The following is a 13,584-nucleotide window of genomic DNA, read 5'->3' on the forward strand; positions in this document are numbered from 1 at the left end:
TGATATTTGTGGTGACACATTTAAAAACGTCTACCGAAATAGAAGTAGGGCATATATGCGGCCATCAATAGGTAGGATAACTTAGTCGTCAATCAGACGTAGCCGCATTTTTGAAAGTATGCGATAGAATTTGCTGGGCTTATCTTTGACATAGCTTCGCCTATTGCTAATTCAGTTTCATCAGCCGTTAAAGATGAATTTTGTTTCAGATAGCACTTTACTTGGTGAAAGCAAAACTCGCAAGTGTTTAGATGGGGAGAGTAAGCGGGCTGGAAAAGTATGCCATTTATTGTTTTGATTGTGATGGCAAAACAAGGGATCGAGTAAACACTCTAACAAATCTAGCCTGCATGCAGACGTTTTCACATTCAAAAACATGAAGCAAAGAAAATATGAAATGTCTGCATGCAGACTAGAACAAACCTTTACACCAAATAAATTGCTCAAGAGAAAATATAGAAATTAAATGAAATGCCACTTATTTGTTCTTATAATTGCTCCTGCCAAAATGTTCTTTGATCCCATCTTTGCCATGGTATTTCTGCATTTTTGACAGTTCCATTGTAGCCGTGATTTAATGACCCATTCTGGTATTGAGACACAGTGAGGATGATACAAGCCATGGCACGAAAAACATTCCACATACTCTTGCCTATCTTTAGGGAGCCTGCAAAGGCAAAAGATTGATACTGAGGTGCTGTTGCAGTCCAGATGAAATGGTACTCGTTTATCAGTTTTTGGAAAAGGGACCATCGCCCCAGACTCCAGACAGGTAACATAGTGTTGCCACATCTCCTTCTGGCTGTACCTCTGTGATGTTGGATCTAGATCATAGCACAAGTCAGTGGCAAATGCTAAAGCAAATAAGGCACAGTCACTGCTGCCAACCTGCTTTTACACCTTTTCATTAAGAGGATGAGGATGATGCAGCATGCGACAAGCGTGGTTTAATGCAAATGAACTCAGCTTACTGTACAAGCTGTCAAATACTCTAACAATGCCAGCCTGACACCTAAAGGTACTTATGCACACCCAGTGTGCCCCAATGTTGACAATTTGGATGAACTCTGATGTGGCAGGAATAACCATAGGACCTGTGATAGCTGGATTGTGGAGTCCATAAACAAGTGGAAGGTGCCTCTTGAGCAATATTTGGCCAGCATATATTCCTGAGTCATGTAGCCAATAGGTGTTGTTCAGTATGCTGTCCCTGCTATCTTTGTATAATATAAGTTTGGACTGAGGGTCATTAGACGAGCTGTTATCTATTGTGAGCCATGTTACTGAATCTTGAGAATCATTTTCATCAACAACAATCAGTTTTTTAGTCAGTCAAATTGCATATTCTTAGCCTTTTATAGTTCGTTTTCATATTTTATTTTGCTTAGTCTTATTGTGTAGTGCATTAGATCATATCCACACGTATTTTGGACTGTATAAGTAATAAATTATTATTATTAATTAGCGAGCATGGGGAAAGCAGCTTTGAAGTCTCACATGGAAGGAGCAAGACACCAAAGACACGTTAGAGATTCTCCCAAATCAGTTCCTTTTGCTAGAAATTTCGCTTCTGTTGAGGAAACATCTCAGGTGGCTCCTACGACTTTTACGAACGACAGTGTAAAGGAAGGTACTGGAAAAGGTGGGGCCATTCAGTCTTTGTCTGATTTATGCATGTTGTCCAAAAAAGTTGCCGATGCAGAGAATCTGTGGGCTTTGAAATGTGTTTCCTTCCACTTCTCTGGAAATTCAAATACTGGAGTCAATGACTTATTCAAGGGAATGTTCGGTGACAGTGCAATTGCAGCAAATTATTCAATGAGCGAGTCAAATTTTAGGTATGTCACAACATTTGGACTTGGCCCATATTTCGCCAAGAAACTGTTATACGATGTAAAGCAATCACCAGCCCATGCACTGTTATTTGATGAGTCATTGAATGAAGAGATGCAGAGCAAGCAATTGGATGTTGGTCAAATGAAAATGGCAGAGTGGAGTCCCGCTATCTCATGTCGTTGTTCATCGGCTACGGTAGAACAGATGACATCCTTAATCACTTTGAAGAGGCAACAAAAGACCTAGACCCAGTCAAGACATAGAATATCAGTATGGATGGCCCAAATGTAACTCTGGCATTTGAAAGAGAGCTAGGGAAATCTCGTGAGGAATTGAACTTGCCTTCATTGTTATGTCTTGGGACATGTGTATTGCACACTGTTCACAGATCTTTCCAAACTGGTGCCAAGGAGACCAATTGGGATCTGGATCAATACCTTCTTAAAGAGTACAAATTGTTCAAGGATTCACCAGCTAGACGGGAAGACTATGTGAAATACACTGGTGTGGATATATTTCCATCTAAATTCTGTAACCACAGGTAGGCTCCATATTTCATTGTTAAACAACCTCAATTTCTAAATGTAACTCACTCTTTCCTTCTTTGTAGTCTTTTTTTATTTTAAAATCGTATTATTCCTATGCAATGTGATATGGTTATGGCAAAAATAGTTTTTTGTGTGCATTTGAAACTTTGCATTGGTTTTACTATAGTCTATTTCAACAACATATTTGAAACAATATCTGATGTTAAGCTGGGCAAGGTTTAATCACCCTAACTTGTATTTGCTTATATTTCAATCTCCTTTGGTTGGTTTCAATAGGTGGCTAGAGAACCTTCCAGTTGCTGGAAAGTCACTCACACTTCTTTCAAGTATGAGAGAATATTGTAGACAAGCAGAACTGGAAACGACAGCACCAAAGAAACATGAAGGATATCAGTATGTTGCTAAAGCAGTCACACTCAACAAGTTGCTCAAGGATAATGAGTAGATTCTTGAAAGACAGTGTCACAACCTCTGCTAAAACCTTCACACAGTTGGCAAAGATTGATGTTGCATCAGATGATAATAGCAAACTGAGCAAAGCTGTTGACATTAGTATTATTACAAAGAGAGAAGTTGATGGCCTGAGAAAGAATGTGCAAATTACACAGCGGGAACAGAGGCAATTTCAACTTGATTGCAAGGTATTTCTCACTTGCACTAGTGAAAAGTTACTAGAAAAATGTCCATTAAAGTTTCCAATGGTTCGCTTTTTAAGATGTCTAGACCCCCAGGTAATGGCAGGTCCAATCAGCATCTCAGTTAAACTGTTTGAAGGGCTTCTGAGCATCCTCTTGGATGCTAAACGAGTCAGGGAAGCCGAGGTTGACTTCCTGAAGAAGGAATATGCATAATTTGTTGCAGATGATGTTCACGGTAATTCAAAAACTTTACATGAATTTGAAGAATACGACAAGGTCAGCAGTGAGGGTGTTGGTTGTTTTCTGGCTACATACCTCAAAGCCAGCAAATACCAGAAGTTGTGGGGTCTTGTCAAGTTTCGTCTTGTGTTGTCTCATGGACAGGCTAGTGTTGAACGTGGCTTTAGCATAAACAGTGAGATAATGGAGTATAACTTTACGCAAAAGTCAATTGTTCCCTTAAGAAATATCTATGACCACATTCAGACATGTGGTGGCATTCTTCATGTCAAGATGGAGCAAGAACTTAAAAATGCTGTAAAGAATGTCTCTTCAGAATTCTGCTGTCAGCAGAAGAGGCAACAGGAAGAAAAAAGGAATGAGGAAAAACATGAAGCAAACTGGGTTGTTGGTGACGAGATTTCCTCTTTAAAGGTTAAACGGAAATGCCTTTTAGAGCACTGTTCAGTTCTTCAAGATAGCTGAGCATGCTGAAAAGGAAGATGACATGGTTCATCTAAGAAAATCTAATAGTTTTAGAAGGACAATCAAAGACATGGAGAAAGAGGCAGACAAGATTGATGATCATATCGAGACACTAACGAAAAGGCTGAAATCGTGATCTTTTACAGCCATTTTGGTATTAACATTTCAGGATGTAATTATTTATTAACAATTTTACCCTTTCCTGTAGCGTGTTGTATTTCAGTGTTGTTGCAGGAGGTAACCAAAGGAATGTATCTGCCATCAACATTCAGTTAAAAAGATAAACATTGATTCCAGACTCTGTTGTTGTTGAGATTATTGTTTGGTTTAAGGTTGCTGTTATGGATTACTTGTTAATGTGTTTCGCACTCATACATTTACACCATTAAAAACTTGTCATGGATACTTTTTGTGAATTGTTATAGCCTTGGTGAAATCAGTAAATTTAATACGTTCCATTTATGGTTGTATCTCTTGATTAAAATGCATTTCATATCCGGGGCAGCTATTTTAAGTTGGTATAACAAATAGCAAAATTCAAAACATAGTTCAAGACAAAGTAAACTTGCTTTGAATTCCCCTTGAAAACTCTGTTTTTGGTGCTTGAATACTCCTTAAATACTCCTTGAATTTTATGTCCACAAACCAGCACAGACCCTGTGTGCACTTCAGAAGTGCAGTATATCGTGTTGCTTCATGATCAGTCTGTTGTATTGTTGCTGTTTCAACTACTTGATTTGCACTATATGTGAAATGTGTTTGTACAGTAAAGGGACTTAACTAATATGAAACTCACAGAGCTTACGAGTATATTGAAAGGAAGCTAGTTTGAAATGATTACTTACTGCAGGGTTTTAGACATTTGTGAACTTCAGAAGTACAGTGCATAGTGGTGCTTCAGTCTGTTTTGTTGCTGTTTTAGGCTACTTGATTTGAACTAGATGTAAAATATGGTCATTTTTGACCATTTTGTGTCAATTTGCAACAATTAGATATATATAGGGGCGACATCATCTTATTCATGGTGTGTCCCCTTAGAATATAATAATACCATTTGAAGCATAAGAAACTTATTGTTATCGAAAGTGTCAGTTATAATTTTAATTTTACAGGGACTGTAATAAACAGTTTAATAATCGTCATTGTTTGTAAATATTTATCTAACTCAGTACTACTTTTGGTGTATTTTATTACAATCAAGACATTACAGGAAAATGGCTAGGACAGTCAGAACCCATTTCAGGGATAAATACCCAAGTCAGTGAAATTTGTGAGGACAAACAGGGAAAATTTTGGGACATAAAAACAACATGCTAGGGAAATTACAGGGACAATAAAACCACATGCCGGGTAAATAAATGGGATGCTTAATACCCATTTTAGTGAAATTGCCGGGACAATCAAACCCCACATGAGGAAAATTTTTGGGACATTAAAACCCCATACCAGATAATGTTTGGGACACTAAAATCCCATCTTGGGGAATTTTTGGGATGTGAAAAATCCACGTCAGGGAAAATATTGGGACATTTAATTCCCATGCTGGAAAAATACTAGGACAAGAAATTCCCATAACAAGGGAAAAAAAAAGGGATATTCCTGTCTCATGTAAGGGTTTGGTATCCTTTTCCCAATCTGGGAAATTCACAAAAAAAACAACGAAAACCCTGAAACAACCCACTTTATTCACAAGTTGGGAATTACAAAACATTACCTGTGACATAGCGATGAATAGTTCAATATGGACTATTAATGGCTGGAGTTTGAGCAAATTTTGATTTTCACATTTTTGCTGCAAATTTCTGATTTTGTTTGATTCTTGTGAACACTCACTCTTAAGTATTAGTGACGCTTCGATGTTATAAGTCAGACCTTGTGCGTTGTTGTTTTGCAATAGATAGTTTAGACAAGAGAGCTTATTTCAAAGGTTACTGGGTTTATCTTATGACGTGTGTATTTAGGCGTTACAGAGAGGACAATCGGTAAGCATCTACTTATTTCCTTATCATTTTCATTATATTTCTTAGTTAAATGTTGTTCTGTTAGTTTTCCTTGCGCTTGTGTATTTTACTATCTATTCATGTTATTTATGGTTATCTTAGTTTTAGTCTATTCTTTTCGCTTGATGGTTTTTGGACATCAAATCACGATTAATATGAATAAATCACGTTAGAATCATAGTTGGTCTTTGGTGTTTGAATTCAGTACTTTGAGCGATGTCCTCGTAATCTGTATATGTTTTGTGACATTCCAACGCTGTTACGACACCTGGAATTACAATTTTATAACACAATTTATGGTTAATCACTCAAAAACGTTCACTTCCATTGTATCAACTTTACCTAAATCCACTTGTGATAAAATGGTGGCGAAAAAGCGATGATCTCTCACCTAAATTGTGCATTTTAGAGTAGAGATAACCTTGGGCAAACACAAAGAACCGATTGCTAGATATGGAAAATGTAAAACACTTCAAGCATTTCAAAAATTAATTAAATTTGTCGATTTACATCAATGATGAAGAAGGAACGCCGAGAAAACCTTACTGTGGGCCTGCCTGCCACAGGCATCCCACGGAATGATGATTGTTGAAACCAGTTGACTTAAAAACTGATGAGGAGGTCAATGTGTCTGCTCAGAGTTAGAATGGTAAAGGAAGTCCAAAAGATCCATCCGGTATATTGAACTAAAGTTTAGCCTTTTTCACTAAGTTACCAAGAAGATGATTCTTGTGTCTTTCCTGTCTCATAACCATTGCCAGACAGGATGTTTTAATCCCATTTACATAAGAGGGGTTTGCTGGCGCATATGCATATCCAAACCCTAAGCTAACAGTTATAAAGAAACCCTATTGGGTAGCTGTTTTACTTACGGGTTTACATTTTATGATCTACAGCTGACTATTGAATATATTTTTAAGCATTCATATCTATAACTCCACAAGTAGAGGGAGCAGAATGGAAGGGGGTTAAAAGGCATACCCCCTGCAAAGTCAATTTTAGAGAAATGTGGCACGACCACAAGAAAAATTTTCATCTCAATCAAAAGAAAGCCAGGTAAAGATTTGTACATACTGAATTACTCCAGTTGGTGTTCTTCATTACTTTCTAGTGAAAAAGTAGGGAAAAAAAACCGGCAGTGTCATCTTCATGATTTAGACCAAGTCAATCATATTGATGAGAATACAAAAAATTACAGTGCTGTGTACATACAAACTATTCTTGTAATTTAGAACTATGTTTGTACTAGAATTCAAACAAACACTTTCTCCTAAAATCTCTTGAGCTTTGTATGTGATCAAAATTTTTCAATCAGAGCTAATTTCAAGTCAATAGTTTGAGCTTAAAAAACACTTTCATATGCATTGATTCCTCTAGAAAGTTGGCTAAACTGATTTGAAAAATTAAATCTTAGGTGCTACACACAAGTCCAGTGTACAAGCTCATGACCAGGGAGATGTGGAGGATCAGAATTCGGAGGAATTTACTGTAACATCAGACTCTGATGATTACAGCCTGGTGAAGTCTGTCTTTGCAACTTCAGAAAGTAACACTTCATAGTCAGGTGTAGTACAGCAGGAAAGAGGTAGAATGCAGGTTTGATGATTTGTAAACAGCATTAATTCAACAAATCCTTGTCCCAAATCCAACAAAACAACCCACAAATTTCTCGTAACAGTGAACTATGAGAGTTGATGCCTTACTAATTGCTAATACAGTCATATTGGAAGCAAAGGAGAGGAAAGGATCGGAAAAGAAATGAGCCATGCTACAACTATAATCAAATGTAACAAAATTAGGGTTAATTACAGAGCTGAAGAATATAATGAGAACAGTACAGGATGTAAACCCTATGCCAGGTGGTGCTTTAGCTTTTGTACTACATTTTATGTATTATTTAAAACCTATTTCCAGAATAAAATTTGCATCTATATAGTAGTTACATAATTAAGAGTTTGAGTTTTGAGGACGTGAATTCATAGTTGTTCATTACTCACTTGTTGAGGGTAATATTTACATTCATTTCATTTCAGATGAAAGTAAATTCAGTGAACATTTTGGATACTTCCAAGAGGAGCTTGAGCAAAGAGATGTCCAGCCCCTATTTGTGAATGTGGACTTTGAGGAGGTATGTGTTGATTACCCTTCACATTCCGCTGGTCAGCCTCCCAGAGTGAAATAAAAATTTGACAACCACAATTATTATCTTATCACATGCTTCTTTAACATTTAGTTCTCATTTCTCACAAAACACAGCATAATTGCATATATCAATACATTGTTCTTTCTTGGATGTTCATTTGGAAATGTACATTTTCCATCAAGCTGCTAGAGCAACGAAAATTTTGGTCTTAGTCCTATTTTAACCTGGGAACAATGAGGAACACATAGTAAGGTATATTGCTTCATTAAAATATTTAAGTTCTAAAGTGCTTTCAAACTAAGAAATTTTTATCTTAAAACTCTTCAACTGATGAAGACTGTGATGCTTAAGACACTTGATATCATGTTTTGAAGTCTATTGGTTAACAAAGCAATGCTCCATGGTTTTGCTAAATGAAAATCCTTATTTTCCCTTTGGTTTCACCTCAAATAGGCTGTTAAAGTGCGTGGCACAATTGAAGTCCATCTACCTGTCGATTGACAATGTTAAAAGCCAAACTTGAAGGCAAGGTAGTAATATTCTTGATTAAAATATATACTGGTAAATAATATATTTATAGGTTGTGATAATTGGATTTAAAAGATTTAAAGAGGTTTACAACCATGCAGTTAACATTTATGGGCAAAACCAATGTTGATAATGTTGATGTCTAGAAACTGTCACTGACAATTAAGACCCCAGGGCAATAATGTCCCTCTCATCAGAGCACTACCAACATTTTTAACACATAGCTTCCCCAAATCAAAACATACCATTCCTTTCGCAGTGAAGACCACATTTGGAAGAAAAGCTCCAATTAGTGAGATAATGATCCTTGCTTCAACACCAAATGACCCGTCTTAATGTTTGCTTTCCAGGTAAGTTTAAACATTTCACCAATAAATGAGAATTATAATATTCTCTTAAATTAAACAAAGAATGCATTTGTGAAGGCTACTGTAAAGTCTGAATCTGTATGTTTTCCTTCCTGACAGTAGCTCAAAGACTTATCTGCTCAGTGAGTCAATGGGTTGAAGAGATGCAAACAAATTTAAAACAAAATAAAAGTGTAACATATGAAGAATCGCTGTCTTAAAAATTTGTCATCTGAAATTATTCTAATAAGTCTTAGCAGGGTTTGGTTTATTTTCTTGAATTAATAATGAACTGGTTACCCAGCTTTTGAGCTAGTTATATAGTCAGCATCAGAAATTTTGTTTCACCTAGGAGACTCCCTAAAAGATATGTATTCAAAAGATGTCGTATTCAAAGTCTAAGCAGTAAGCCTTATGTATGCATTGAAGATGGTGGGTCAAGTTTTTATCGCTACTCGCCTATTTACTGTTTTCTTGACTCTTTGCTGGATTATTACGGCACTAAACGAGGGTTCTGGAGAGTTATTTACATCTACAAACTGTAGGGATGGTGTTTTTCCCTGTTTTCTTTTGAAAAGAAGATATTTGTTGAGGCCTTAGGCCCAGGAAGAAGGCCTTCGCTGGAGAGCGAGTAGGATTTCACATCAAATGCTCTGGTATAACCAATCATGAACTTTGTCTTTACTGCAGACTTGGCCTTCCTTCTTGGTCATGTATAACTTGTAGCCTGCCGCAATATTCTGACAGCTTTTTCTCAGACTCTCTGGTCTCTTCTGCCAGTGAATGGAGTATAAATACTTCCACTTTGTCGTCCACAGATCAACCAACCCATGGACTGGTATCGGGCGCAAGTCAGGGGATACCACAAGAAAAATCTTACTATAGCCTACCTAAATGTGAATAGTATATATGGCAAGGCAGATGAAGTATTGAGTTTGTTGGAAACCTGTCAGTTTGATGTTTTATTTATTGCGGAAACAAAGATAGATGGAACTTATTCTGATTCACTTCTTGCCCACCCCTCGTATTGAATCATTGGTCAGGACAGAAAGAAGGGCGGTGGTGGAATTCTAGCATACGTAAGAACTAATCTAACTATGTATCGTCGAAAGAGTTTTGAGCCGGAGAGAGTCAAGTCAATCTGTTTGGACGTAAAAGGCTACGGGAATGCCTAATTCATGGTGTGCGGTTGTTATCACTCAGAAATAATGTGTAATATTTCTGATTTCATTACTTCTTGTGAAATGACTGCAGAAGGGATGCTTGCCAAGTGAAAGGAAATTATTTTTTCTGGAGATTACAACATGGACATGAACTTGAGCCCTGACAATGTTCATGGGCCTAATGAAGTGTTTTCGAATTTTTGGGATCAATTCTGCTTGACCAATGTTATTTGAGAGCCAACAAGGATCATTGCCTGATTGGAGGGTAACTGGTCATTTCGCACAAAAGACTTTTCGCACAAGTCTTTTAGCACAAGTTTTGGACCGTTCGCACAATTCTTAGTGGTCATTTCGCACAATAATCATTAGTGAGAAACATCAATATAAAAGGTATACTGATTGATACTGATAAGACATTTCACCTTCACATGATCCAACGGCGAGAACGTAGACATTTATTTACGTAATAACTTCAACTAGATCAAAATGCTCGTGAACACGATCGCTATTCTTTCTTGAAGAAGGGAAAGGTACAAATCTCTCTCTTCATGAAAATGCAAAGCACTCCCTATTCGAACGACTACTTCTATAACGTTTTCTTTGTCGAACGAAAAACCTTTTACTTTTGACAGTATCATCCACTACAAAGTTAACAGGCAAACATGACGACCCACGCTAAGGACACCATGTTGATTTCGAAAGTAATTGTCACCAGTCTTCACTCCTTGTTCGATCGCCTTCAAATAGCATGTTTTATCGATCTGTAAGAGTTTCAAATAAAGCTATTGAAAACTTGCTTCTTATACCTTCGTTATAAATGAATATTAGGCATATTGGTAATACGTACAGCAAAAACAGTTCAACGTTAATAACTCGATATTCAGAGAGTGATTCACATCGAATGTCGGCACGTGCAAGTGTTGTGATTGGACAACTTGAACAGGTCAGTGTAGGTAGTAACTAGTGATATTGTAAAAAGACAAGTTCGATCTATAATCATTTTAAAGATCGAGAAGTTTAATACATCTATCAAGTAGTAACCTTTCAAATTATTCTAATAACAGTTACCTAAGCGATGGAGAGTTCAGTATTGATCGATAAGCGTCATAGCGACCGTGATGTAAACAAATGATTTCACGAAAGTTTCAAGAATTCAAAATAATTCAAAGATTATACGCTATGTGACTTTGTTTTAAACAACTGCCATGGATCAACCCAAGCATACGAAAGGAAATGAGGCATGGAAACCGTCTTCATAAAAGATTCACGTGGCAATTGGCGTGCCCGCTGACGCCAATTGGGACCTTAACAGACAACAAAGGGATAAAGCGTCTGCAATGAAAAGAAAAGGTGTAAAGGGGTTCTGCGCAGAAGCAGCTTCTGATACTTCAGAAGGGGCAGTTAGCAGTTTTTGGAAAAAAATGAAACTGCTGCTACTAGGGGATAAAGCATGCTCTGATACTTACTCTACCTCACTTATTGACAATGGTCAGATAATTCCAGATCCAGCAAGGGCCTTCAATGAATATTTTAGTACTCCTGTCATAGAAGATTCAGTCGTTGAACGCATCATACAAGAGTTTGAAAGCCACCTCAGTGTTGCGTTGATTAGAGGCAAACATGATGATCTCGCATTCTCATTTGAGCATGTTTCACAGTCGTACGTAGCTTATATATACTGGTTCCATTGGATGCCAATAAATCCACTGGCCCTGACGGGCTTTCCCCTAAAACTCTAAGGATAGCTGCACCAGGCATTGCCACACCCTGTACCAAGCTCTTCAACTACTGTTTTGACTGTCGCCAATAGCCATGTCAGTGGAAGCTTAGTAATGTCTAGCCAGTTTACAAAAAGGACGAAGTAACAATAAGATCAAACTATCGCCCAGTCAGTGCTCTCTTCACAATACCTAAACTTTTTGAGCGCGCTAAGTTTGACCAACTCTACCATGCATTTGCCCCGTTATTCTCGGACAATACGTCAGGCTTTTTGCATGGTCATTGGTGCTGCACTACACTCGTGAAGCTCTCTGATGACTGGCGTGCAGCATTGGACAAGAAAGAAAAATAGTGGCTATTGACCTCTCCAAAGCCTTTGATTCAGTTCACTACAGTTTGCTACTCGCTAAGCTTAAAGCATATGGAGTGCGCTAGGAGGCTCTGGAGCTTAAAGTCTTATCTGTCTGACAGATTCCAACATGTTAGATGCAATGGGTCCTACTCGAACTGGCTGCCCATGCACTGCGGGCTTCCACAGGGTAGCTTGTTAGGACCTTTACTTTTAAACATTTTCATCAATGATGTTAATTACTGTGTTGCTACCTCCTCACTACGTCTATACGCAGATGACACTACCCAATACTCATCTAGTGTCTGCCCTATGACTCTGGAGTTTACTCACAATGCAGATATATGAAGGCTCAAGGAATGGTTCACTTACAACTACCTAGGAATCAATAGCATCAAAACGCAGGCAATGGTACTTGGAAACAGTTCCTTCAATTTTGAATTCTTTGTGGACCCACAGCAGGTTATTGACATAAAGCCGATTCTAAAGATCCTGGGTGCTACGCTGGACAATAAACTCTCCTTCAAAGATCACGTAACAATTATGCTAAAAAAGGCATATGCAAAAAAGCGTCTTATACCTTCCTCTATTATGATCTCTTTGTACAAAACATATGTGTTACCTCATTTAGAATACTGTTCCCCTCTATTGTTGGGAATCTACTCTCCTGAAAAATAAGCTGGAAAAATGTAACTTTTATGCGTTAAGAACCGTGCTTAATCTAGGTAAATCTACTGAGTACAAAGACTTTCTCAGCCTTGCTAGTATGGACACCTTAACCCAAAGACGTCTTACTGCGTCTTTAATCAATGTTTTTCAAGGCATACAGGCTACAGGGAGCTTTGTATATCTCTAATTTTTTCACACCTAGGGTCTGTCACTACAATTTGCGCTCCTCTGATCTTAATGTTTCCCGGCCTGTAAATACCTCTAGCCATATTCATAGCTCTTTTTCATATATTATCTCTCATTCCTGGAACCAGCTACCATCTTCAGTTAAATTGGCAACTACTCTATCAGAATTCAAGACTGGCCTATCTCGCATAACTATGCTTGGCTGTAAGTGTAATTGTGTAAAAAAGTGTAAAAAGTGTATTAGTATACAATTGTAGGTGTAGGGTTATGAATTGGTAATTAGACTTCAGGGTTAGGGCTACAAGTTAGGTGATTAGGGCTGGTAGGGTTTCATGGAAGGTTCAGGATCAGGATTAGGGGTAGGGAGCTAGGTGATATTTTTGCGTTTTTTTTTTCGTCATATATATATAAATATTTAACTCATAGATATATTTATATACACATCTATATTTTATCTGTCGAACGTTTTCAACATGAGCCATTAGGCTCAGGGGATTGGGTAACCACCCCCGATGTAAAATAAATTGTATTGTGTTGTATTGTATTGAGTGTGAGGATCAACTGGAGTATGCAATTCATTACTTGCATAAACTTTTAACTTCCACTTCTACAAAGGATTCGTGAGTAAACCATTGGAGAATATCCATTTTTTTTGGGTTGTTATAAGTATTTTGGATGTACAGATTAGTCACATGCCAAAAAAATCTCCAATAAATCTTTAACTAAAATGACAAATTTCATGTAAGTAACACC

Source organism: Pocillopora verrucosa, chromosome 14 (genome assembly GCF_036669915.1).
Source record: "Pocillopora verrucosa isolate sample1 chromosome 14, ASM3666991v2, whole genome shotgun sequence".
Classification (NCBI taxonomy): domain Eukaryota; kingdom Metazoa; phylum Cnidaria; class Anthozoa; order Scleractinia; family Pocilloporidae; genus Pocillopora; species Pocillopora verrucosa.